The sequence below is a fragment of the Urocampus carinirostris genome, chromosome 13 (genome assembly GCF_059441175.1).
Source record: "Urocampus carinirostris isolate Australia breed hairy pipefish chromosome 13, RoL_Ucar_1.0, whole genome shotgun sequence".
NCBI classification, from domain to species: domain Eukaryota; kingdom Metazoa; phylum Chordata; class Actinopteri; order Syngnathiformes; family Syngnathidae; genus Urocampus; species Urocampus carinirostris.
This window is the reverse complement of record NC_142361.1, coordinates 38427637-38451469: the sequence shown is the minus strand read 5'-3', so window position 1 is coordinate 38451469 and position 23833 is coordinate 38427637. Positions and strand designations below refer to the sequence as shown.

General features: G+C 42.3%; 1 protein-coding gene across 2 annotated transcripts in view; it reads right to left on the bottom strand.

The window, feature by feature from the left end:
* Nucleotides 1-23833, bottom strand: part of shld2 (shieldin complex subunit 2) — a 132366-nt gene that overhangs the window by 4838 nt on the left and 103695 nt on the right. The window lies entirely within an intron of this gene.

The window sequence follows — 23833 nt, the reverse complement described above, 5'->3', positions numbered from 1 at the left end:
GTATGTATAGCCCTTAATCACAAAGAGTCTCAAAGGGCTGCACAGATCACCAACTATTGCAAACTACCATTTTTTCACCATCCCCTGATCTATAAAACCTTATCTTAAGTCTTTATTACATGTTTACCCTGGTGTGCTGTGTCTAAATATATTGTATACAATGTTTCACAACCTTGATATCAGGGTTGGGTAGGGTTACTTTTACTGGATTACTTTCAATGACTTTTGGATGACTCCAATACCAAATATGCTAATGAAAGACAAAAGAAACTAAATATGGATAAAATGACTCAATTTTGTGCAGGCTTGGGGAGTAACAGAATACATGGGATGGCAAAAATGATGTTGGCAAGCTGTTTGGATTTATTTTCATTTAGTTTCTGTCGCAATTTTATCTTAGTTTTGCCGGAGATCAAAGCCAGGAGAGAAAGCTTACCACGTGTTGTAATTTGTCATTTTGGGGGCGGCAGTAGCTCAGGAGGTAGAGCGCTCGTCTTGGGATCAAGGGATCCCAGTTCGAATCCCGGCTCGTCCGTGTTACATGTCGAAGTGTCCTTGGGTAAGACACTGAACCCCTAATACCCCCAATAAGCAGGTTAGCGCCTTACATGGCTGCAAGGCCGCTATTGGGAAATGTGGCGCACATTGTAAAGCGCTTTGGGAAGTCATTGACTTGAAAAGCCTTATATAAATGCAGATCATTTTATTTATATTTAGTTTCTTTTGTCTTTGATTAGCATATTTGGTATTGGAGTGATCTAAAAGTCATTGAAAGTAATCAAGTTAAAGTAACCCTACCCAACCCTGGTTGATATCAATGACAATTAAGACAAATTAATTCAATATAATGCAAAAAAACAAAAAAGCACTGCCAACACCAAACTTGTTTTTGTTTAATCGGGCGAGTTCTATGAAACGGTATCTTGTGATAATGATAACTTTTTTTAACCACATATTTTCTTACCGAAAAGATTTCCAGATGAGGAACACTAGAATCCGAGATTTTATTCAACCTAAAAATTAGTTTGTCTAATAGTTGGTGCCGTATACTGGTACATTTAGAAAGAAATGTAGAAAGACATCTCGGCATCTCGCGAAGGTCTCGGCGGACGAATTAGTATAAACAATCCTCCTCAAGGGGGGTTTTTAAGGGTTATTGTTCTATCTTCGTTATTCATTATCCATTATCCGTTATCAGTCAGTTCATAATACGCTACAAAGCCTAGGAGCTGGGACATTTACTCTCAGCCAAAAGGCCAAACTAAGGTCCTAGCCCTAAAGCCTTGCTGCGAACATTGCGAATGCACCGTTCCCGGAGGGAGGACAAGAGCTAACGGCAAAGGGCAAGGTGACATAAACTGGCAGGACGGAACCTTGGGCATGTACGCCTTCAGGCGTGAAAAGGGACGGGGCCAAACCGGGTACACTTGCTATGTTGATGTAACCGCGCTATACGTGTCCCACCAAAGATCCACATTCACGCTGGACTGGATGATGAGGTTTTTATTATTACAGTTCTGCAAATGGATGAGTCACAACATTAGCTTTTTCTGCTGGGTCTGATCTCTTTGATCTCTTTGTAGTACTCTGGTTAAACTGACCACAAAGCATATCAAAGAGCTGTCTTTTCACTTTACAGAAAATACATTTTAGAATATCACAATACATTTATAAATCTTTGCATTTTAACAAGATACTTTTAACAAGAGATCGTATAGTGGATTTTTAACGTTTACAATGAATTCAACATGTTTTTCTTTACTCTGAATTTTAACCAACATCATCCTTTTTTTTTAATGTATATGAAAAATAGGAATAAAAACAATAATGAGTATAAAAATGGGTACAATTTACCTGCAAATGGATGAGTCACAACATTAGCTTTTTCTGCTGGGTCTGATCTCTTTGATCTCTACAAGGGGAATTAAGATTTAGTAAAACAGAAACAAAACGAAAATAAACCTAAACAGCTTGACAATATCAATCACATTACTATGCATGGTGAGAGATTTGTCAGCTGGGGTTATAAAGTTTAAAATTAACTTATTTTGTGGAGCACCAAAAGATATGTCTTACCTTTGTAGTACTCTGGTTAAACTGACAAAACCCCGCCTCCTGGTCACATGTTAGAAGCCAAAACCAAACCCCACCCCATACCAGCAGATGGCACTGTTGGACTCAGCATTGCAGGACATTTACCAAAAACTATACACATATTTTAGCAGGAATTTCAATAAAATAAAAGTTATTATTACACCCGTTACATACACCCCCCTGAAATTCTGCTAAATATGGGAGTGCTACACTAAACAGAAAAAAAATCACATGCCAAAAAGGCAAATACTGATGAAAAAGAGGACACGAAAACTGGTACAGTATTACAAGGAACAAACTGAAGTGCATGTCAGTTCTAAAACTCTCCCAAAAAGGAGTGTGAAAAGAAAGGAGGCGATCAAACTCCTAACTAAGCACAGACTCAAAGATGCCTGTTACATCTCTGAAATATCAAACATTGTTCCTGTAGTTGTAAGTGCTCACATAGGCACAATTCTTGTTTCTTACTCAAGCTTTGTTACTCAAACTGAAAGTGCATCTCTACTGAACTTAAACTAGGAACTTGCAGATATTGCGGACAGATGATTGTCACCTACCACATGGTCATTCATCTGACAAATAAGACGACTAGGAGGCCTGATGGACTGGCGGACCCTAAGACCATAACGGTTAGGTTGAGCACAAATAACCTGAGCTTGAAGGTCTGGGGCAGTCAAGTCTAAACAGTCAGTATCAGGGGAGTCTGCGTCCAGATGGTCAGTGTTCAATGGGGTCTCGTCTGGGAGACCCATACCCAAAGGGATCATGTTTTCAGAGCACTGTGATGGGCTTTCCGTATTGTCACTTGAAGTATGGTCAACATCTTGTTCGGGGATGTGCTGACTTCCTCGGCTGGATGTATCAACACTGCGAGAGTCGGACTGGGCATCAGATCTGCTGTCTAGTGAGTTATCCTCTACCTCTGGATGAACTTGCTCTTCACCTGCCTGTATCACCCAGTTTACTGTACGGACATCACTGTCTTCAACCGCGTCAGGTAAATCAGGGCATACATCACTTCCATGCAGACATGGGACCAAGTCACACATGTGCAAGTCTCAAGTAAGTCTCAAGTCTTCACCTTCAAGTCCCAAGTAAGTCCCAAGTATTTTTTTCTTGGGCAAGTCAAGTCACAAGTCAAGTCCCGAGTCTTAGATTGCCAAGTCCAAGTCAAGTCACAAGTCATAAAAACAGCGACTCGAGTCGACTCGAGTCCAAGTCACTAAGTCTCAAGTCCCCATGTCTGCTTCCATGCATAGCAGCGTCAGACTCTGAGTGTTCAGATTCGCTGGCCAGATCATCCTCACAGGGCAAGAAGCTAACAGAGAGCAGCAAATTCCTGTGAACTACCTTCTCTTTGCCCGTCAGACAATCCTTGACTCTGTAGACATTGAGATCAGGCTTGACTGATATGACTTCATACGGGGTTGACTCCCACTTATCTGCAACTTTGCGTTTCCCCGGGACACCTCTGTTGGCGATCAACACCCGGTCTCCCACGACGAGAGGTGATCCTTTGGCGCTACGGTTGTACAGCTTGGCATGACGAGTCTGTTCTCTGAGAGTATTCCTCTGTACAATTTGAGCAGCTTCATGTAGATCTTTCTTCAGATGGCGTACAAAGTCAGAGTAGCTGACAACAGCATCATTGGTATTAGCATGTTGAAACATGACATCGACAGGGAGACGAGGGATCCTACCAAACACTAGGTAAAACGGTGCAAACCCTGTTGTCTCATGCTCTGTGCAGTTATAGCAGAATGTGAGCTGCTGCAGCATTTGTGGCCACTTTGCTTTGGGCTGAGGGGGAAGGGTTCTGATCATATCTCCCAATGTTCGGTTGAATCGTTCTGCGATGCCATTTCCCATGGGGTGGTACGGAGTGGTATGGGATTTCTGCACCCCTGCCATCTCTAGAAGCTCTTTGATCAGTTTGCTCTCAAAATTAGCTCCCTGATCAGAGTGGATACGCCGTGGGAAACCATAGACAAGGAAGAAATCCTGCCACAGACGGCGAGCAACTTGTTTGGCGGTTTGATTTCTGCAAGGGAAGGCGTGCGCCATCTTGGAGAAATGACCAGTTACGACCAGGACATCTACAGACTTGTTCTCTTGCTCAGCAGTCCAAAAGTCTATACAGACCAACTCCATAGGCTCAGAGGTGACTATGTTCTTGAGTGGTGCACGGTTGTGTGGTTCCGGTGTTTTCCCTACTACACAGCGCTGACAGGATTTGACATAATTCACAACATCACGTTCCATGCCATTCCAGAAGAATCGTTGCCTCACCAGAGACAAAGTACGGTTCTGGCCTTGGTGACCTGCTGAGTCATGTAAACCTTGAAGGACTTTCTGTTTCAATGAATCAGGCACCACAAACTGGAAGATTTTCTTGGCCATGTGAGGATCTTTCCTTATTTTGTAGAGCATGCCATTCTGTATGGTGAGTCTGCTCCAATGCTTCAGTAGTTTCATCACACTAGGCGACTCGACAGCTCTCTCACGCCTGGTAGGTCTCTTGTGTCTATGCACAAAGTACATGGTCCTGCTTATTGTGTTGTCCTGTTCTTGTAAACCAACAAGCTGACTCTGTGGGAGTGCCGTTGACTGATCTCCCTTCTGCAGAAGATTGAAGTTGGCGTCTGTTCCCATCACTTGACCCACGCCACCAGTGGACTGAGCACTGAAGACAGCAGCAACCTCTTCTGATGTCACAGAACCATTGGAGCCTGATGGAATTGCCCTTTTTACTGACTCGTCTGATGTCCCAGCACTCTCGTCTACAACAGCGTGACAATTGTTGGATACTCTGAACACCTCTTGCACAGTACTGTTGTTCACCCTGTTGACTTGGTCCAAGAGCGAAGTATAGGGCTCGGTAACAAGGCGATGACCCACACATGACCGTACAAATGGCTCACGGCTCAGCGCGTCGGCTACGATGTTCTTTGGGCCGGGAATGTACTTCAGGTCAAAATTGTATGCAGCTAGCTTCGCTACCCACCGCTGTTCACACGCATCAAGTCTTGGTTTGGTCAAAATGTATGTAAGTGGGTTATTGTCGGTCCACGTGGTAAAGTGTCTTCCTTTCAACCAATGGCTGAATTTATCACATACCGCCCATTTCAAGGCAAGAAATTCGAGCCTGTGTGCAGGGTAGTTGAGCTGGGAGCGAGAGAGCGTCTTACTTGCAAAGGCGACTGGTCTGGCTACTTTTCCACCAGGTGGCAGCTGTGACAGGACTGCTCCAATCCCATCAAAGGATGCGTCGACAGCCAGAATAAACGGCGCATCAAAATCTGGGTGGGCCAGAGTGACACCTGTCACGAGGTCGTGCTTCAGTGTTTCAAAGGCGTTCTGGCATGCATCGGACCAATCTGCAGGCGTCAGCTTCACTTGACCTTTCTTGCGGGCTCTCTTGCGCTTATGCTTGTCACCAGATTCAGATGTGAGCCTGAACATAGGTTTTGCCTTCGCAGAACATGCTTCAATGAAGCTTTGGAAATACATCACCATGCCTAGAAAAGATCTGATTTTACTAGGGCATGGCGTCTTGCCATCCGACTCCATTAGATCAGTGACTTGTACGTCATTTATCGCTCTCACTTTCTCGGGGTCAGTCCGAATTCCATCCTCACTGATGACATGCCCAAGAAATTTCACAGTCCGTCTGAGGAAAAAACACTTTTTGGGTGCGAGCTTGAGGTTGTGTTCCTTAAGGCGAGTAAACACCATCTGCAGGCGTTGGAGTGCAACTTCCTCTGTGGGGGCAAACACCATCAGATCGTCGAGGTAACATAATAGGCTCATGAAATTCTGATCACCAAATATTGACATCATCATCCTCATAAATGTTGCTGGGCTGTTGCAAAGTCCCTGAGGGAGCCGGTTGTACTCGTGAAGGCCGAATGGTGAGGAGAATGCCGTGTACTTTTTGTCGTCAGGGTGCAAGGGGACATTGTAGTAGCCTGACGTCAGATCCATTGTGGAGAAAAAGGCATTTCCCCCAAGTGCGGCCAAAGCATCAGCTTGATGCGGTAGTGGGTAGGCATCCTTTATGGTTCTTGCATTAAGCCTTCTGAAATCAGTACATACCCTTAGTTCTCCATTCCGCTTCCATATGAGAACAAGCGCAGATGCATAGTCGCTAGTCGACTTCTGAATAATTCCTTTCTCTTCCATCTCGTTCAGAGTCGTCCTCAGTTTTTCATACTGACTTGGTGGTATACGTCTGTAGGGTAGACGGAACGGCTTATCATCAACAAGGTGGATACGATGTACAAACTCTTTGGCCTCTCCACAGTCCATCTTATGGCGAGAAAAGATTGACTCGAATTGTTCGATGATATGAAGGAGCTTGTCTTTACACTGCAGCGAAACCTCACATGACTTCAGGTCAATGTCTTGCAGTCCCAGAGCTTCCAATGCACGCATCATGTCCTCTTCTGACCTGGGTCGGACCTCTTTGCTCTGTACACTCTGCACGTTGCACTTGACCTCCTCTGCATTGGGCAGGTCTTCCGCTGCGATACAAGGAGACACATCTGCAATTTTCCTGTTTCTTCTCAGCACCACAACTCTGTCCGTGGGATTAAAGACTTTAACAGGCACCCATCCATCTCCCCAGAGTGGAGTAACAACTCGTCCGACAAGGACTTGTCTGGGCGCAGCCTTAGATTGGGTTGGCTCAACGACCACTGTGCTGCCCGCTGATGCCCCGGCCAACTCAGGTAACTTGCCCCAAATAACGTACTCGGTCCGTGGATTCAGCGTCACGCAACTCTTGATCTTTACTGTCCCTACTTTGTCTGGAATGCAATCACCTCTCCATCTCTCTGTGTTGGAAAGCATTGACAGGAATTGACTGTGGTTATCGGACAGACCGTTGTCAGGAGTGGAAACTAATCTCCAATAGCCATCAGTACTTTTCAATTGAGTCAAAATGTATTTGATGGCATTGCTGCCAAGGATCATCTGTTCTGTCTGGCCTGGCACCACCATTACTGGTATTATCATTTGGCACCCGTAAACTGTGACGTGAATGTCGTACATATCTCTGGGAGAAACTTGGTGTCCACCGCAGCCTACAATGACATAATCATCGGCCGTGTAACTCATCATATCAGGGAATTGCTGCAGGAGGTACTTAGCTGTGTCCTCACTTACTGTACAAGCCATCGACCCGCTCTCCAACAGCGCTCTGAAAGTGGGGCCTTCTTGCACAAGTACAGGTGTGTAAAACAGTTCGTCAGTCTCCGCTATTCTCTGAAACCCCTGAAAGATCAGCTTCTTCGATGGAGGTATCTTGTTGCTATACAACTCATAAATTGATTTATTGTCTTGCATGTCAGGCTTCACATTAGTGGTGGGAGGTATACTCAGTTGATCTGCACTGTTCTCCCCTAAGCGCAGATCAGTTAGTTTCCCTGAGGCAGCGGGACAACTTTCGTCACTGGACAATCACGTCGAGAATGCCCTGGGGCATGGCAGTGAAAGCAAAGGTTTTTGTCTCGGCAATGAGAGAGAGCACTGTGTTCGACTTCTTTGCAAATGATACATGGCTTGGCAGTGAAACCATTTATTCTGGCTCCAGGTCGCCTGGTTGGAGCTCCCCCTCTCTCTTGAAACTGGTTCGAGGTAACACGTATCAGAACTTTCTCCAACATACTAATAACGTCCGTTAGAGAGACATACTGTGGGCTCGAAGTCTGAGGTGGCTCGTGCACGAGGGTTGGACCATGGTTCACCTCAGCTTTGTGTACGGCAATTTCCGCTCTATTCGCAGGTTGTTGTAGGGAATCTGCTTTGTAGCTCTTCTCAGCGTGGTATTCATTCAGCACCTCTAGTACCTCACATGCTGACCACTTTTCGATGGTTTTTGATCTGTAAGTGAGTGCCAGTTCCTTGCATGGGCAGTTCCTAATAAACATGCGAGTAACCTCTATTTCAGGGTTGTCAAATGTTTTGCCCTGCTCACTCAAGCACTCAGAGGCAAGGTCAGCTGCTCTGTTTAGTCTCAGCCAGTAGTCATAGGGGTCTTCCTGGTCTTTGGGCAAAGTTGAATAAAAGTCAGCTAGAGGGACAGCAGAGTACTTGGTACAGCTAAAGTGTTTCCTGAGAAGACTATAAATCATGTCAGGGCGGGTATAGACGTCTATATTACTGTTTCTAATGCCAAACCTAACTACATCTTTAGCTTTTCCTCTTAAATGTATAAGGATTTCCTCTGCTTGCTCTTCAAGTCTCACATTACTCCTTTTAATAAATGTCCTCATTAGATCTTCCCACTCATGTATTGTTATTGAGTCTGAGCCATCCCCAATAAATGACGGCGGTTCCTTAACCTTTCTCTGTGTAACCACCTGACTCAATCTGTTTGCTACATCTTGTGTGGCAGCAGCGTTAGGAGCTACTATATTACGTGACTGTATATTTGTGAATATGCTATCAGCCAATTTATGTCCTATCTCCTGAATAATATTTGTCATCTGATCAGCTACACCCTCAGAAACGTCACTTGTGCTCTGAGTAAACATGTTTCAAAGATGTAAATAAGTCAAAATCGCCTGCGTAACACGTCACTGTATAGCAGTTTTAAATACTGTGAGCTGATGGCTTCATGAAATGATGTGGCAGGTAGGACAGTCCTCGGTTCGGAGAGCTTGATAGAAGTCACGGGTCACGGCACCAATGTAACCGCGCTATACGTGTCCCACCAAAGATCCACATTCACGCTGGACTGGATGATGAGGTTTTTATTATTACAGTTCTGCAAATGGATGAGTCACAACATTAGCTTTTTCTGCTGGGTCTGATCTCTTTGATCTCTTTGTAGTACTCTGGTTAAACTGACCACAAAGCATATCAAAGAGCTGTCTTTTCACTTTACAGAAAATACATTTTAGAATATCACAATACATTTATAAATCTTTGCATTTTAACAAGATACTTTTAACAAGAGATCGTATAGTGGATTTTTAACGTTTACAATGAATTCAACATGTTTTTCTTTACTCTGAATTTTAACCAACATCATCCTTTTTTTTTAATGTATAGGAAAAATAGGAATAAAAACAATAATGAGTATAAAAATGGGTACAATTTACCTGCAAATGGATGAGTCACAACATTAGCTTTTTCTGCTGGGTCTGATCTCTTTGATCTCTACAAGGGGAATTAAGATTTAGTAAAACAGAAACAAAACGAAAATAAACCTAAACAGCTTGACAATATCAATCACATTACTATGCATGGTGAGAGATTTGTCAGCTGGGGTTATAAAGTTTAAAATTAACTTATTTTGTGGAGCACCAAAAGATATGTCTTACCTTTGTAGTACTCTGGTTAAACTGACAAAACCCCGCCTCCTGGTCACATGTTAGAAGCCAAAACCAAACCCCACCCCATACCAGCAGATGGCACTGTTGGACTCAGCATTGCAGGACATTTACCAAAAACTATACACATATTTTAGCAGGAATTTCAATAAAATAAAAGTTATTATTACACCCGTTACATTGAAAACTATAAAGACACACACATATCCTTGATTCACTGAGTCTCTTGTTGAAATTGTGTATCAAAAAAAGAACTCCCTCTTATGTCATTTTGACAGACATGGGACCAAGTCACACATGTGCAAGTCTCAAGTAAGTCTCAAGTCTTCACCTTCAAGTCCCAAGTAAGTCCCAAGTATTTTTTTCTTGGGCAAGTCAAGTCACAAGTCAAGTCCCGAGTCTTAGATTGCCAAGTCCAAGTCAAGTCACAAGTCATAAAAACAGCGACTCGAGTCGACTCGAGTCCAAGTCACTAAGTCTCAAGTCCCCATGTCTGCATTTTGATTCCTGCATTTCTTTGAACACGTACGAGACGACGATTCAACAAATTGGTCTTATCTTCATCACCCCATACCAGCAGGTGGCACTGTTGGACTCATCATTGCAGGACACTTACCAAAAACTATACACATATTTCAGCAGGAATTTCAATAAAACAAAAGTTATTATTACACCCGTTACACAAATACATGTACATTGACTATAAAATCAGTGGTCAGACATTTCTCGAGGCCTTTTGGTCCTGGGATGACTTTGTCCTGATGCCCCAAGCCTGTTTATTTTTCATTTTGTTAAAACAAATCTTTCTCCAGTTTTTTTCTTCGTCCTCACCTGTACCAGCAAAGCACCCGCTGATAAATACGTCCGTGTAAAATTAAAAGAAAATATTTTTGATTGAATAGACAACACTGGAAGAGTAAAACGAGGGAAAAGAAAGTTATAGACGTTATTCTCTTAAAAAATAAATGAGTTTGGCAGCCTGTGCTGTGTGACGTCACGTCGCGGTTCCTCTTACGTCATGGACCCGAACCGCTGCCACTTCGTACGGGTAAAATTTGGACCTTGCATCGGCCTGGACGCTGCTTACCTGACGCGGAGCTAATATGGACACAAAAAACTCTTTGGTTTATTTCTTTAAGCTCCTTTCGATTTAGGAAAGGCTCACTTTTTCCTCTACCTCATGTTAATTTTATCTTGTTCGTTACTTCTGCAACTCAGTTCGTTTATTATCAGGATTGTCTGGGCGTTGCTTCCCCCTAGCGACAGAATATGAGCATTGCAAGCGTTCAGTGATAAAACACGCGGGAACGGCGTATTCTGAGTGCGCATGCGTGGAAATCACGATGGGAAAACGCCATTAACGCCTGACAAAATGTGTATTTTGAATAAAATATAATAAAATGGATTTATATGGATTTATAAAGACAACTCAAAGTGTTTAAAACCATGAAATGTACAATGTGAAAGAAAATCCACCCTTTCCGACCATCCAACAAACGGAGTGAAAATAAAAATACATAATATACAGTAATCCCTCGATTATCGCGGTTAATGGGGACCAAAACCACCCACGAAAAGTGAAAATCCGCGAATTAGCGACGCCCCTTCAAAAATGCTTAAAAAATAAAAATTATTATTATTATATTTTTAAATTATTTGTTTTATTGTTATTATTTTTTTAGACCTGCGAAGCTCTGAACCCGCGAACGTGGAACCGCGAAGTAGCGAGGTCCCACTCTATATATAAAAAAAAGAATAATTAAAAAAAACAACCAAAATACATGACATTCCTCGACCACAACCCCTCGAATAAATGTGGATTTAATGACTAATACATTCAAAATTGATTATAAGATCACAAGGAGTTACAATTTGAAGATGTTTTATTCAACTAACTTTATATAGAGTTTCAGAAAGAAATTGAATATTTCCATGAGAAAAAAAATACCATTTCAAGGTAAGGAGGGGATTTATTTTTTCCTGACTGACTGACTGTATTTTTGTAGTGCTTTGGAGGAAAAAATGAAATGTTTCCATAAATTAACATTTTAAGGCAACAAGGAGGTGTATTTTTTATTGTCAACTCACTAACTAAGAAGAAAGAAGGCTTCATTGACTCAGTGCAAGTGGGTTGGAAGGAGATTTTTATTTTCGTTGTCGTTCCAGGAAAACAAAGCGAGTTTAAAGATACAGACCTCTTTGAGTAATCAGATTTATTATTGAGCGAGGAAAAGTCCTTTCCCTAGGGGCTATGCCACTTATTTTCTCTTCATCTCTAACCTCCCTTTTGGATTTATAGCCGTCCTATATGAAAATAAACCCCGATAACAATGTTGTGAACAATGTTTTCGACAAGATTAGACGTGGCTGTCCAGGATTAACGTGTCATAAAATACTGAGAAGAAGAATGTTAGTATAAACAGGCAAATATTTACTAGGCAGTGCTTTGTAGACTGGCTTACGTTTTGAGTGCATCAGAAAAATAGTGCAATGAAGTACAATGACATTAGCAGAGACATGACTTCAAAATAAGAGGAGAGAAATAAAATATGAAGGTACGTTTTTATTTTTCACAGTCTCGTGTGCTTCTTTAAATAAAAACAAACCACACATAAAGCAGTGTTCTCGTTTGCCCGCGTCCCTACGTCCTAGTCAACGTGCGTCCCCGGGACGCAACTTTTTTGACACAAAATTGTCATTTTTACCCGATTTTTTTTTAAACAAAGATTTACCGCACTCCAAACTTTTCGTCAGGCAGATCCGCCATTGTTATTTTGGTCTCGCGCCGATCCCGGCAAACGAGATCTCGTTGCTTAGAGATTCCGTCATTGTTGTGGTGCTTGTCGTTGAGTGAAAGATAAGTATGCCTCCAAAAAACAGTTAGTATTATGTGCAAATCAACACAAAATTGGTCATTTCTTCAGTGTCAGTAATAAGTCGAAGTTTAATGCAGAAAGTGGTAACAACGGCAATCATTCCAGCACAAAAAATCGGCGGTGAAATTAATCGGATGATCGCGAAGGCAAGGAAAACACGTGTGTTGAAGCCAACGATTTGACGAAAGAAAACAAACAAAATACTCCTAGCAAGGACTTTTCTGCCAAAATGGACTCAAATATATTCCTGGTGACGCTATAAAGAGGATGATAATGGATTGGGGGGGGTGGGAGCCCATCCCAGCCGTCTCCGGGCAGTGGGCAGGGGACACCCTGAACTGGTTGCAAGCCAATCGCAGGGCACACAGGGACAGACAACTCATTCGCTCATTCACACCTAGGGACAATTTGGACCGGCCAATTCACCTGAAATGCATGTTTTTGGAACGCGGGAGGAAACCGGAGTGCCCGGAGGAAAACCACGCAGGCACGGGCAGAACATACAAACTCCGCACAGGAAGTCTGGAGCTGCATTTGAACCCACGACAGGTTCCCATGACATGAACTGTGCCGCACAAGCGCTAACCACTGCGCCGCCGTGCTGCCCAATGTTGGAATTATATACATATATTTATCCTACAGTTGACATTATCATAAGTATTCTCAGCCCTTTTTGTAGAGTTTTCAGTTTGTAAGCTGTTCTTGGAGGCCATGAGTTGTTTTTTGTACAGTCTGTCTCTTTATCTCACATACCAATGGGTGCAACTTGACCTGGAATAATTTTCCTTTTATGCATGCAATAACTCAAGTTGTTTTTCACCGAAAGCCTTGAGGGAAGAAAGGAGGTGTCCGAACAGAAACCCACTGTGATCATCGGGCGGAAAGCAAGGCGTGCGAAAGAAGATTAATTAACTCTGCGTAGCAACAGTTAGACGGCGGTCTCAACTAGTTAGATAGAACCCCTCCCTTCAAAAAGTTGAGACTTATGTACGATAGGGCGAACCTTAATAAAAAGAGGAGAGAGATCGAAGATTTCTTCAGAGTGATTTGGGAGATTGGCGGTATACAATCTTCGATCCTCTCCTTGCAAGATATCTAAAACTGATCAGATTCTCTTTGTCTTTTATTTCAGAGCGTTTTATCATAAATGTTGGGGACTTAAACCCAACACTTAATGCAGAAGTTCGATAAGAAACCATTTAAACCGATAAATAAAAACGCTGGCAAACGATTTTGATTGGGTGAGGAGTACAGGTGGGCGGATCCCTGCACACAGCGCAAGGCACTTCCTTCTCTCTTTCTCTCTCGCTCGGTGCAGTCTACACCAAAAGTAAATATGACGATATGATTAACGTTTGCAGTCATTTGTGACATTTTTACAAAAGAACTTTGCATGCACATTGTTTTGAAACTGTTATTAAGGAAAAAAATGGCCTCAACACTCTTAACTGAAGGTGGAAGACAAATTGTAAATGGCATACTGACATTGATTTGGGACACAGGATTTGGCATTATTATCATTTCATACATTTGATGAAATCAACAAATGACACACGGTGAAATAAAACGTGCGGAAGAATTAGCTTTTGTCTAGAGAGCGTGTTGGGCAGTTTTTTCAATTTTGACTGAAAATATATGATCTGCCCCTGTGTGCCCTGCGATTGTCTGGCAACCAGTTCAGGGTGTCCCCTACCCACTGCCCAAAGATGGCTGGGATGGGCTCCAGCACCCCCACGACCCTACTGAGGATAAGCGGTGCAGCTAATGAGATGAGATGAGATGAGACATTTTTTGCTTTTATGGCTCTTTGGGTAAAAAAGGTTCTTGACCCCTGCTTTAATGTGTCCTTTTTTCCACAGTCTTATCAAAGGTGCGTGGCATTTTCCAGCCCCCACCCCTCATCCTACTCAGAGGTGCCCAGCAATGTTCCCTCTAAGCTGCGCGTGTGCGCAATCGCGCACTGCCCGCACATTCTCAGCGCACAAGAAAATCTAGCCAGCGCAGTTTGTCGAGAACCGGCTTCTTCGGCTCGGCTCACAAAAAGGAACCGGCTCTTTCGGGGCCTAAACGGCTCTTCAGGTTGTTTTTGCTTCTTTCATCCCTCATCTCATCTCATCTCATTAGCTACACCGCTTATCCTCAGTAGGGTCGCGGGGGTGCTGGAGCCCATCCCAGCAATCATCGGGCAGTGGGCAGGGGACACCCTGAACTGGTTGCCAGCCAATCGCAGGGCACACGGGGACAGACAACTCGCTCGCTCATTCACACCTAGGGACCGGCCAATTCACCTGAAATGCATGTTTTTGGAACGCGGGAGGAAACCGGAGTGCCCGGAGGAAACCCACGCAAGCACGGGGAGAACATACAAACTCCGCATAGGAAGTCTGGAGCTGGATTTGAACCCACGCATGAACTGTGCCGCACATGCACTAACCACTGCGCCGCCATGCTGCCTCTTTCATCCCTATATAACCAAATAATATGTAAAATTATGCACAAAATGACTTAATGGAAGGGGGGATAGAACAAAAAAGAAAAAAATACCAAAATGAAAAAGGAGTGAAAAAATGAGAAAAAAAATAACAGAAGGAAGAGAAAAAAGAAGGAAAAATTCAGAAAAAAAGCCAGAAAAAAAGAAAAGAAAGAAACAAAGGAAAAAAAGTAAATGGAGAACAAAAAGAAAAAAGGAACGGCTAGGAAAAAAATAAACACAATAAGATTTTTTTAATGAATTAAAAAAAATTGAAAAATCAGGGAAAAAGAAGAAAAATTTTGTGTTGCATTTGAATAATTTCCCATTATACCAAGTCAATCTTGTTGCCAACATTGTACTTCCACTCAAAAATGTGATTAAATACAGTTGTGTTTTTTTGCAAACTCAGCAAAACGTAATTTGCCATGTTCGAAATGTTGGCATCGGACAGCATGAAACCGAATAAATCAAGCTGTCACTTTAAGAAAAATTTTCAGTGTGAAAATGCGCCAAAAGGCGTAGATTTGGCATGGACGGAGTAGACCGGCAATATCGAGCAATCATTCTTTTGTCACCAATACCAATGGGCGGCATTAGTTCAGCAGGTAGAGCGCTCGTCTCGGGATCAAGAGATCACAGGTTCGATTCCCGGCTCCTCCGTGTTATATGTCCAAGTGTCCTTGAGCCACTCTCACTTGACCCTAATTCAGTGGTTCTCAAATAGTGTCAAAAAGTGTCCAATAAGCAGGTCTGCGCCTTGCATGGCCGCTATTGGTGTGTGAGTGTGTGTGTGAATGGGTAAGTGTGAAGCACATTGTAAAGTGCTTTGGGAGGTCTTCATTGACTTGAAAAGTGCTGTAGAAATCCAGACCATTCACCATTTAATAATATGTGTTCAGGGCAGCACGGCGGCGCAGTGGTTAGCGCGTGTGCGGCACAGTTCATGTCATGGGTTCAAATCCAGCTCCAGGCTTCCTGTGCGGAGTTTGTATGTTCTCCCCGTGCTTGCGTGGGTTTCCTCCGGGTACTCCGGTTTCCTCCCACATGCCAAAAAACATGCATTTCAGGTGAATTGGCCGGTCCAAATTGTCCCTAGGTGTGAATGAGCGAGTGAGTTGTCTGTCCCCGTGTGCCCTGCGATTGGCTGGCAACCAGTTCGGGGTGTCCCCTGCCCACTGCCCGATGATTCCCGGGATGGGCTCCAGCCCCCCCGCGACCCTAATGAGGATAAGCGGTACGGCTAATGAGATGTGAATATGTGATCAGTGAAAAAAACAAATGACGGAGGGGGGCCCGAGAGGATTTCTTCTTCTGAGGGGGAGCGTGAGTGGAAATAAGTGACTTTTGGACATGTTTGATAATGACTTAGTTGCCACACTTGGGATTGCCGTTGCTCACTGTTGTTTCAAGCGTTGCTCACCGACTATGTGTGAACGCTCAGACCCGGGGAAAATTACAAGGAACATTGGTGCCACTTGTACGGGGCCCCGCAGTCCTTGTGAGGCCTTTTGGCCCCCCAAAAAGCGTCCAGCGGTTCCTCAGGTCCCTGCTGTCGTGCACGTAGACGCGTGCTCGCTTGTTTGTAAGCCTTGGACGCTGGCCCACATATAATCCAATCCTTTTTAAAGTAGTTCATACAAGCAATTACGGCCATGTGGGATAATGTCCCTGCCGCTTAATCTTGAAGGGGGGAGGACGGGCCTGGGGGAGTCTGTGTTTGTGTGTGCGTCTCTGCGTTTTGTGAGGGCGATTATTTTTATTTGCCGCTTGTTTCCTGTTTTCTCCGTCAAAGTTGCGGCGAAGCCTCGAATTCCGTCGGGCTCGGGGGGGCCACGTCGCCGGACCGGTACGATAGAGGGGAATAGCAGAAAGGGAAAGAAAAACAGAAAGAGGGAAAGGGGAAGAGAAAGGGAGAATGCGAGGTTTTGAAGAGGACAGAAGGAAAACAAGGAAGCAAGAAAGAAAGCAGGAAAGCAGGAAATCAAGCAAGCAAGCAAGCAAGCAAGCAAGAAAGAAAGCAAGCAAGAAAGAAAGAAAGAAAGAAAGAGATAGAGAGAAAAAGAGCTAGAAATAAAGAAGAAAGAAAGAAAGAAAGAAAGAGAAAGAGAGAAAAAGCAAGAAAGCAAGCAAGAAAGAAAGAGAGAAAAAGAGTAAGAAATAAAGAAAGAAAGAGAAAGAAAGAAAGAAAGAAAGAAAGAAAGAAAGAAAGAAAGAAAGAAAGAAAGAAAGAAAGAAAGAAAGAAAGAAAGAAAGAAAGAAAGAGAGAAAAAGCAAGAAAGCAAGCAAGAAAGAAAGAGAGAAAAAGAGTAAGAAATAAAGAAAGAAAGAGAAAGAAAGAAAGAAAGAAAGAAAGAAAGAAAGAAAGAAAGAAAGAAAGAAAGAAAGAGAGAAAAAGCAAGAAAGCAAGAAAGCAAGAAAGCTAGAAAGCAAGCAAGCAAGCAAGCAAGCAAGCAAGAAAGAAAGAAAGCAAGCAAGAAAGAAATAAAGAAAGAAAGAGATAGAGAGAAAAAGAGCTAGAAATAAAGAAAAAAGAAAGAAAGAAAGAAAGAAAGAAAGAGAAAGAGAGAAAAAGCAAGAAAGCAAGCAAGAAAGAAAGAGAGAAAAAGAGTAAGAAATAAAGAAAGAAAGAAAGAAAGAAAGAAAGAGAGAAAAAGCAAGAAAGCAAGAAAGCAAGAAAGCAAGCAAGAAAGAAAGAAAGAAAGAAAGAGAAAGAGAGAAAAAGAGCAAGAAATAAAGAAAGAAAGAAAGAAAGAGAAAGAGAGAAAAAGCAAGAAAGCAAGAAAGCTAGCAAGAAAGAAAGAAAGAAAGAAAGAGAAAGAGAGAAAAAGAGCAAGAAATAAAGAAAGAAAGAGAAAGAAAGAAAGAAAAAGAGCAAGAAATAAAGAAAGAAAGAGAAAGAAAGAGAAAGAAAGAAAGAAAGAAAGAAAGAAAAAAGTGTAAATGAAAGAAGGGCACAGCGAGAGAAGGATAAAACAGGAGAAAGAGAGAAACAAATAGCGAAATAGACAGAATGACAGAGAGAAAAATAAAGCGAGCAAAAGAAAGAAAAAAAAAGTGAGTGACAGAATGAAAGAGCGAAAGGAAGTGAGCAATACAGAAAGAGCAAGAGATAGAGAAAGAAAGCAAGAACGCAAGCAAGCAAGCAAGAAAGCAAGCAAGAAAGAAAGAAAGAAAGAAAGAAAGAAAGAAAGAAGGAAAAAAGAGTAAATGAAAGAAGGGCACAGCGAGAGAAGGATAAAACAGGAGAAAGAGAGAAACAAATAGGGAAATAGACAGAATGAGAGAGAGAAAAATAAAGCGAGTGAAAGAAAGAAAAATAAAGTGAGTGAGAGAATGAAAGGGAGAAAGGAAGTGAGCAATACAGAAAGAGCAAGAGATAGAGAAAGTGAGAAAGAAAGCAAGAAAGCAAGCAAGCAAGAAAGCAAGCAAGCAAGAAAGAAAGAAAGCAAGCAAGCAAGCAAGAAAGAAAGAAAGAAAGAGAAAGAGAGAAAAAGAGCTAGAAATAAATAAAGAAAGAAAGAAAGAAAGAAAGAGAAAGAGAGAAAAAGCAAGAAAGCAAGCAAGAAAGAAAGAGAGAAAGAAAGAAAGAGAAAGAGAGAAAAGGAGCAAGAAATAAAGAAAGAAAGAGAAAGAAAGGAAGAAGGAAAGAGGAAGAGAGAAAAAGCAAGAAAGCAAGCAAGAAAGAAAGAAAGAATAAAAGAGAAAGAGAGAAAAAGAGCAAGAAATAAAGAAAGAAAGAGAAAGAAAGAAAGAAAAAGAGCAAGAAAGAAAGAAAGAAAGAAAGAGAAAGAAAGAAAGAGAAAGAAAGAAAGAAAGAAAGAAAGAAAGAAAGAAAGAAAAAAGTAAATGAAATAAGGGCACAGCGAGAGAAGGATAAATCAGGAGAAAGAGAGAAACAAATAGGGAAATAGACAGAATGACACAGAGAAAAATAAAGCGAGTGAAGAAAGAAAAAATAAAGTGAGTGGGAGAATGAAAGAGAGAAAGGAAGTGAGCAATACAGAAAGAGCAAGAGATAGAGAAAGCGAAAAAGAAAGCAAGAAAGCAAGAAAGAAAGAAAGAAAGAAAGAAAAAAGAGAAAATGAAAGGACACAGCGAGAGAAGGAAAAAACAAGAGAAAGAGAGAAACAAATGGGGAAATAGGCAGAATGAGAAAGAGAAGAATAAAGCGAGTGAAAGAAAGAAAAATAGAGTGAGTGACAGAATGAAAAAGAGAAAATAAGTGAGCAATAGAGAAAGAGAGCAAGAAAGAGAAAGCGTGAAAGCAGGAAAGAAAAAGAAATACGGGAATAAAGAAAGTGGGAAAGAGAGCAATAGAGAGAGTGGGAGAGAGAAACACAGACAGGGAAAAGAAAGAAGGGGAGAATGAAAAACTGAGAGGGGGAGAAAAAAAAGAGAGAAGGAAAGAAAGAGGCAGAGAAAAGAGAGAGAAAAAAATAGAGAGAAAGCATTTTTACCCCTTTTATGATTTCAAATTATTTTCTGCTTTTTATGTGCGCGACTTCTTTTGTAGGTCATTCACAACAAATGTTCTCTGGTTGATCAATGGTAGTCAGCAATCACAGCTGCAGTTGCATTGAGAGTGGCTTGGCTTTGGCGACATCAAGTGGACATATTTAAAACTGCATTGTCAAGTTTTGAATTTTTCCAGTACCTTCAAAGGAACAAATCAAATAAGTTTTGTTGTGGACTTTGATGACTAAAATAGTGTTGCTATCTTGCTGCTAGCACATACTTGCTGCTATTTTTCGTTGTTCCTAGTTCTGATCTATCCTTTTGTGTCAATGGGCTGCTATAAACTGACATGAATTCTGCCATTCTGCTTCAACAATGTAGACTGGCTACATCACTCTTCTTAACAAACAGGGAAAGGGCTCTATAGGTCCATCCATTATCCTCAGTAGGGTCGCGGGGGTGCTGGAGCCCATCCCAGCTATCTTCAGGCACCATGTATGTAACCATGTATAATATGTATTTGCAACTGTATATTTGTGTAATGTATTTATTTGTATTTATTTTGGACACTTATTCTGATATGTTTTGGACGGGCGAATTAAAAAGAAGGGGCGTAACAAACGCGGGCTGACGGGAAGTGGGGACCGGTAAAGGTGAGCGGACAATAGTGGATATATATTTTTCCCACCCTTACCTTTGGAAATATACACCTTTTTCCTTGGATTACTTTCAACAAGACCCGGACTCTGCAGGTCTGCATCAAACCTTAAGTACCAGTATCATTTTCCGTTAATTTTGCTGGCTGTGATTTTTCGACTGTGTACTTTAATGAAAGATACTCAGTTACAATCGCGGGACTTAAATTCGGGTCTGGGTTAATTTTGTGTTTGTGTTACATTTTTTTTTATGCGGACGCATGCGGCTTATATACAGTGCGGCTTGTGTAAGTACAAAATCAGTTTTCCTCTTAAAATGTGGTGGGTGGGTGCGGCTTATAATCAGGTGCGCTCTATAGTCCGGAATTTATGGTACTAAAAAATTTGGCCTTATTATTACTGATATTATATCATTAGGAAAACCTGAGGAGCCTGCTCTTCTCAGTGAGCCGAGCCAAGAGAGCTGGTTTTCTAAATAGAGCTGTCCTCCTGGGTGGGACAAGTAGGGGGTGAGGGGGGGGTGCCGTAATGGCAAGCCACAAGTGTGTCAGTGTAATTTTCACTCACTTTTTTTTTTTTAATTTATTCCGTAGAGTCAGACTACCAAGAAACATGGCAATGGCAACAATCTCCAGTATTTTCAAGCACTTCATCCAGAATGTAAGCATTTTCCTGAACTTGAAAACACAACATTAAAGGTGGGGTGCATCATTTGAAAACTAAAGCCTGCAATCAAGACTTTAGGCCGAGACGGCAGCAGATGTAACACATGTTTTGTGTTTATTTCTTCGACACGCTCGGATAAACTCGTCTCTTTTCACGATTTAAGGGGTTTGTTCCGCCTCTAACAGGCATAATTAAAGTGAAATAAAAGCATAAGGGCTCTTTGACCTCAGTTGGGTATTCTTAACACATCCTTCATCGAGAAAATATTCAACTTTTCGAGAACACTGATGAAGATAAGACCAATTTGTTGAATCGTCTCATACGTGTTCAAAGAATGCAGGAATCATTATTGATACACAATTTCAACAAGAAACTCAGCGAATCTCAGATATGCGTGGGTCTTTATAGTTTTCAATATAGCACGTGTACCCGGTTTGGCCCCGTCCCTTTTCACGCGTACATGCCCAGGATTCCGTCCTTATTTGGAAGTGTTTTTAAGTTTATGCCAGTTTATGTCACCTTGCCCTTTGCAGTTATCTCTTGTCCTCCCTTAAGGAGGATTGTTTATACTAATTTGTCCGCCGAGACCTTCCCTACAACAGTGCCACCTGCTGGTACGGAGTGATGAAGATAAGACCAATTTGTTGAATCGTCTCGTATGTGTTCAAAGAAATGCAGGAATCAAAATGACATAAGAGGGAGTTCTTTTTATGATACACAATTTCAACAAGAGACTCAGCGAATCAAAGATATGAGTGTGTCTTTATAGTTTTCAACATAGCAAGTGTACCCGGTTTGGCCCCGTCCCTTTTCACGCCTGAAGGCATACATGCCCAGGGTTCAGTCCTTATTTGGAAGTGTTTTTAAGTTTATGTCACCTTGCCCTTTGCAGTTATCTCTTGTCCTCCCTTAAGGAGGTCTGTTTATACTAATTCGTCCGCCGAGACCTTCCCGAGATGTAAGCAACATTTCTCCCAACTGTAAGCAAGTCTTTCTACATTTCTTTCTAAATGTATGCAAATCTATTCTACAAATGCAAGTTTATTTTCTACAACAACGAAGCACCCCGAGCATTTTGGAGGATTTCAAGCACCCGTACCGACCCTGGATGCTGTGGCGTTGCCACGACGACCGACAAGTTTGACTTTTTCTGTACAGTGCAGGCGTGAGATTATGCATTTGTGTGTTTTGATGCCGACGGCGACTCACTTGAGCATGTGCGCGAGGTCAAAGGTTGCTGCTAAAAGCTTCTAATGGGAAATGGAGCGAACTTCTGGAGGCCGGATCACGCTTTGCACCCCCCCTGCCCCTGCTCATCACTTTACGCCTTAAATTCGCTCTCTAATACGCGCGTGCACGTACGTACACACGAGTGAAGATATTCCAGCGTGCATTAAAAGCCCTCTCTTGAGAATAAAAGACTCCGTTTCAACTCTTAGTTCGGTTTATTATTTATTATTATTTTCACTCACGCACCCCCTCGGAAGAAGAAATCCTCCCGCGCCCCCCTCCGTCATTTGTTTTTTTCACTGGTGGTAAATGGTCTGCATTTCTATAGCGCTTTTTAAGTCAATGTAGACCTCCCAAAGCGCTTTACAATGTGCTTCACTTACCCATTCACACACACACTCACACACCAATAGCGGCCATGCAAGGCGCAGGCCTGCTTATTGGACACTTTTTGACACTATTTGAGAACCACTGTATTAGGGTCAAGTGAGAGTGGCTCAAGGACACTTGGACATATAACACGGAGGAGCCGGGAATCGAACCTGCGATCTCTTGATCCCGAGACGAGCGCTGTACCACCTGAACTCCTGGATTACTTTCAATGACTTTTGGATGACTCCAATGCCGAATATGCTAATCAAGTTCAAGTAACCCTACCCAACCCTGGTTTCTGTGGCATTTTATCTTAGTTTTGCCGGATATCAAAGAGATCAAAGCCAGGAGAGAAAGCTTACCACGTGTTGTGAGTCATCATTTTATTCCTATTTAGTTTCTTTTGTCTTTTATTAGCATATTTGGTATTGGAGTCATCCAAAAGTCATTGAAAGTAATCAAGTTCAAGTAACCCTACCCAACCCTGGTTTCTGTCGCATTTTATCTTAGTTTTGCCGGATATCAAAGAGATCAAAGCCAGGAGAGAAAGCTTACCACGTGTTGTGAGTCATCATTGTATTCAGATTTAGTTTCTTTTGTCTTTTATTAGCATATTTGGTATTGGAGTCATCCAAAAGTCATTGAAAGTAATCAAGTTAAAGTAACCCTACCCAACCCTGGTTTCTGTCGCATTTGATGTTAATTTTGCCGAAGATCAAAGAGATCAAAGCCAGGAGAGAAAGCTTACCGCGTGTTGTGAGTCATCATTTTATTCCTATTTAGTTTCTTTTGTCTTTTATTGGCATATTTGGTATCGGAGTCATCCAAAAGTCATTGAAAGTAATCCAGTTAAAGTAACCCTACCCAACCCTGAATGCCGCCCATTGGTATTGGTGACAAAAGAATGATTGCTCGATATCGACGATCTACTCCATCCATGCCAAATCTACGCCTTTTGGCGCATTTTCGCAATGAAAAATTCTCTTGAAGTGACAGCTTGATTTATTTGGTTTCATGCTGTCCGATGCCAACATTTCGAACATGGCAAGCAGACCATCTTTCGTAAAAATGTCCTCGTCTTAGCTTTCAGGAAGAGACTTTTGTTTGTCTCTTTACCCCATCATCTCTCTATGCCTGTTCCCGCATCCGTGTTAAATATTATTTGTCACGAAGCGGACCGGGAAGCAGGAAGTCAGAACTCATATTGCGTCGACGATCTGTCACTTGAATTAGGAAAGAAAAGTTGTCCAACACACAAACGGACCAAAAACAAAACAAAACAGGTTCAAAGGCAACCAAAATGACAAACTAGGCATTACTCTGATCAAACAGGCATGAACTGCTCTTCAACAAGGTAAAGCAAAGGTCTGGCCACGGGCAGTCCCAAAAGGAGTGTCTAAGAACTCCAAAAGCAATCAGTCCAATGCGTGTCAGCCGGTGTCAAGGGGCGGGGCCAGCTGGGCGCCATGACAACCGTGCAGGACATGACATTATTTGCGTGGGGTCACTTCAGCATCTTCCACACTACATTTCACACTTAACGCTTAATACACAGCATGGAGGCTAAATGTAAACAAAACACTGCCACTGTGCCCTAGTGTAGTGGCGGTGCAATTGCACTTTATTCTGGGAAAGTTAAAAAAAAAAAAAAAGTTCCCAAAAGTCAGAGGCGCC